The sequence below is a fragment of the Galeopterus variegatus genome, unplaced genomic scaffold (assembly GCF_000696425.1).
Source record: "Galeopterus variegatus unplaced genomic scaffold, G_variegatus-3.0.2 Scaffold30469, whole genome shotgun sequence".
Classification (NCBI taxonomy): Eukaryota; Metazoa; Chordata; class Mammalia; order Dermoptera; family Cynocephalidae; genus Galeopterus; species Galeopterus variegatus.
The window spans coordinates 1-4,411 of NW_007756580.1; the positions used below are offsets into that span (position 1 = coordinate 1).

At 40.6% G+C, this 4,411-nt stretch overlaps 1 long non-coding RNA gene across 1 annotated transcript; it reads left to right on the forward strand.

The window, feature by feature from the left end:
- Window positions 1-7: 7 nt before the first annotated feature.
- Window positions 8-1,907, forward strand: LOC103583923. The gene is made up of 2 exons (XR_549908.1): window positions 8-551; window positions 659-1,907. It is a non-coding gene; the product is annotated as an uncharacterized LOC103583923 (long non-coding RNA).
- Window positions 1,908-4,411: the final 2,504 nt, after the last annotated feature.

The window sequence follows — 4,411 nt, forward strand, 5'->3', positions numbered from 1 at the left end:
CTGTACATCCTTGTGCTCCCATCTGAGCATTACCCATGTCCCTGTTTGTATTGGGCGAGTCAATTGCACATCCTCTCCTGCCATGCTGGATGCCGTGGTTTCTGTGCACAAATACTTTCAGTTTTTCCCCACTGCAAACCATCCCAGCAAGGCACTGAGACACCTAATCACAGCCAAGCTCAGATCTCCCAGTCAGGTTGCTTTTTCTGAGTATTTTCAAATATGAGGAAAGACCCTCACAATTTTTAATTAAAAAGTGAGGCCCAAGGGAGCACATGTCCTCAAAAGTTTTACTAATCCCTCTCATGCACACTTGCCATGCATCAGACACATCTGTCCTGCAGCTGGTAGGGACAGATGCCTTGGTTCTTTGTCATTCAGATCACATTTTGACTTTTCTCATCTATTTATTTCTTTATGCATCCAGACTTCATCACATGAAGCCTATTAGGGTTAAGTTTGTAAGTGTTTAATTGTGCAAGTTGACACCTTGCGTACTTTCCATGGCTGTCTGCATGTTTTCCGTCAGAGAATTCAAAGCTGACTTCCAGGCGTTTAAACACTGTTCACTAAAAAATGCCAGACAGAGTTGACACCTTGCGTACTTTCCATGGCTGTCTGCATGTTTTCTGTCAGAGAATTCAAAGCTGACTTCCAGGCGTTTAAACACTGTTCACTAAAAAATGCCAGACAAAGGGAAGAGGGAACACATTGGTTAGACTTAGGTGCTAGTCCACCCAGCAGGCCCTTGGAATAGAACATTAAAATCATTACAAAATATGAATTGTAAATGGATGGGATTTTAAATGGTCCTATTTGGATAGAAATCTTTTTGCTAGCCCTATTTGTGTGAAATCAGGTAGCCAGAAGAAATTCCATTGCCTGTTTTCATGAAATTGAGTTGTCTTTTGTGAATAAATACGTTACCTTTCCCAGATTATTCTCTCACCACACACTTCCTTCATCACTGCTAGAACAGCTCATCCATATCATTTTCAAAGGGTCCACTCTCCAAACCCAGAACCTCTGCGTCTCCAAGCCAAGCCTGCCAAATTTGTTTCAGAACAAGCTTACACAACTCATGACAACTGCACTCCCACTGTAGGCTCCCGTGTGTACTGTTGTCTTATGTTGGGAAAGAGTTGGAGTAATGAGGTGGTGTCTGCCCATGAGCCTTCTTCCATATATCATATGAAACATGGCCTCCTGTCCAATCAACGTCATTACCAACTTGGATGTGCAATGAGGCTTTGTGCTATGTGGAGGTTGGGAGGTGGGGAATGAATTTTTTGGCTGGAGACAGTATCTAGTGATGGCCAAAGAGTGTAGAACAATGGAAGAGGCTGAAAGTACTATTCTCCTGTTCTGTGACTTGTGAGCCTATCTAAATTAAAGCCTCATAATTTGAGAATCACAAAGGATTGTCCCTAACCCTTGGCACTGGGGTCTTTCAAGTGAGCTGGTTTAATACTCCCAGAATGAGCAGAGAGGTCCAGAATGGCTCCCTGTGCCATTATGAATACCTTTATCACCACCATCTGACCACATCACCCAAACTGTCTTCCAAGCATGAGACAAAGCGGACTTTTCACACTGATTGCCCAGCACAAACTTTCTTTCCCAGTTTCTCCTTCTTCCCCAGTGTCTTCTCCATCCATTCTGTTCTCCCTCAGAGTATGAATCTGTGACAGAGGTTACTGGGGAAACAGCTCAGCAGATTTTAGAGACCAAGCAAAAAGCCTCACTGGAAAATTAATCTGTTTGAAAACATTGCTTCCTTCCTGGCTCTGCTAAACTGAATGTTCATTGTCTTTTTCACTTCTAATGTTCAAATCACTGCGTGCTGTATGACTCTAGAAAGCCTTAATTTACTACCACTGAGAAATAAAGCAATATGTTGGTAAGCAGGCTCAGCTTCATTTTTAATACCTTTGCCAAAAGAAAGTGGTGCTCAGATGGGGACCCTCAAAAGTGATCAACAAACTTGCTTTATGAGGAAGGACACAGCAGGCCAGGTCACTGCCACTGCTAACCCTTTAGAGTTGCATCCGTGGTTTTGTCATCTCCCTTGGTCCAATAACTTTGGCTTGACGTTAGCAGGTAAGTGAAAAAAAATAGCTTCACAGTATAGTACAGTTCTTCAACTCCTTATCCAAGTTCTTGGTGCCATCTGTAAAAGGGAATTCACAATTTTTCAGACTTTAGGAAGTGATCTATGGTGTATTTTGTAACAGTCACAGCAGAGCCTGGGATGGCACCCTTAATTGAACATGTCAATATTTCTGCAGCAATAGGTATGAATAGTCACACTTCATGAGGTTATTACAGACTATAAATAGTATAAATATCCTTGCATCAGTTCAGGTCAGGTTTTGTCACCAAATTAATTCATGCCATACATAATGAAAAGACTTCTCCACCCACTCTCCCTCCCAAGCTTTCTGGATTTCAGAATCATGGGTAAGTAATTATAGGCCTGAAAATACCCTGGTAGTGGTTACAAACATTGGAGGAATCTTCAAAATTATGCTGACCACTAGTTATTTTAAATTTAAAAGTAAAAAGATGTATTAGAGCATTAGAACCTGGATGGAGAATATGGCAACCTGATCTAAAAGGTTAGTTGGGAGAAGAGAAAAGCCAAATCCCTCTCTCCTCACCCAAACCTTTAGATCTGAGAAATCAATATGGCGGAAGGCAAGTCTGATAGGTGACTGGAGACTTCATTCTTAGCAAGTAAAAAGGTTTTCAGAGATATCATTTTAAAGGTTCTTGTCCTCACCTTTTTCTCACCCTGTGTTAGCTGCTTTAACGCTCATGTAAACCAATAGGACTGTTAATTGCCTTGCAACATTAATCCTAGGTAGTCCATGCATTTCTTGTCAAGATTCCAGAATAAAGCTAGCAGCATGTAAAATTCATTCACCCTTGAGGTTCATGACTTTTAAACTGAAATTTGGTCAGAGTTAGAAAAAAAATCTTCAAAAAGTTTGATATCTAAGAGCATGCAAAATGAAAACGAAAAGATTGAATATTTTTTAAGGAAAAAGGAAGACAATAAAACCACTTACTATGTCTAAATTATCACAGGAAAGTCACCAAAAGTGACATGTTTGTTCAATAGCTGGCAATCATGATTAGTTCAGACAGATGTTAATTGAAAGAAATGCTAAATAGACAGTAGAGGAGGGATACAAACTATTGAGAGACTAGGCATGTTTGTTCAATAGCTGGCAATCATGATTAGTTCAGACAGAAGTTAATTGAAAGAAATGCTAAATAGACAGTAGAGGAGGGATACAAACTATTGAGAGACTAGGTAAATGTAGTGGAAATGCTCACACATAAAATCTGTGAAACAAAATTGGTTTTCCTCTTGCATGCTGTTAGTCAATTGGTTTCTTCTTTTTTATCTGTACACCTGAAGTTGTCCTGCAAGGGGGAGAGGTGCAGTGGGAAGGAAGAGTGTCTGTCGCCACTTGTCTACAGTGGATACTGATACTATCCTTGCCCAAACACAGCTCCGATTGCCAAAAGAGCAACTCAGACGGATTTCATTAAGATGACCACCAGGGGGGTAAAGCCATTCATGAGGTAGGAAATACTCCCAGATACTCAGAATGGAGACACTGTATCCAGGAATGCACCCAGGATATGGCTATTCATCATTTTTTCTGAGTGCATCATTATGTCCCAAAGCCACTTGTCTGTCTGGCAGAGCCCCTTTCCACCCTCTCAGGTCGGAAGATCAGTTTGCATTTTAACCACTCAGGGTGAAAGAACATCTTCATTTGGGAGCTGGACAAGACACAATACTGTCTGTTAACAGAACAGTTGTGGCATCTCCTGCAGAGCTATCCCAGGAAGTCTTTGCATCTCGATGACAATCCCGTGGACTACTCAAGAAGACTGTCTTTCAGCTCTGGATTGTTGCTCAAGTGTTAGCAATCAGCATCATCCGGTGTCAGAGAGTGGCCCTGAAGAATCATTAAAAATGAAATTTCTGACTTAAACATTTCCAAACCAGTCACTTCTATGTTGTGTCATGCTTGTTTTTCTGGCTGCTCAGCTACTGAACTTTACTCTCAAGAAATCAGTATGTCTAAATTCTGTCCCTGCCCATGTAATGATCAACATATGATGGAGAATAAAAATTGTAATCATTCTTTATGAACAGAGGATGACCAAAACGTGCCAATCTTTCAAAAAAAAATCCTTTAACAATAGTTTATTGACCATCTACTATATTCCAGGTACTATGACAGGTTCTGAGTAAATAAGTACAAATCTTCTCCCTGAAGAAATCAGATCAAATAACTACAAAAACATGTAATAAGTTGGGGTGGGGGAGTGGAATAAAAGAGATTGTGGCAGCATTCATTCATTCATGCAACAAGTATTTATCATGAAC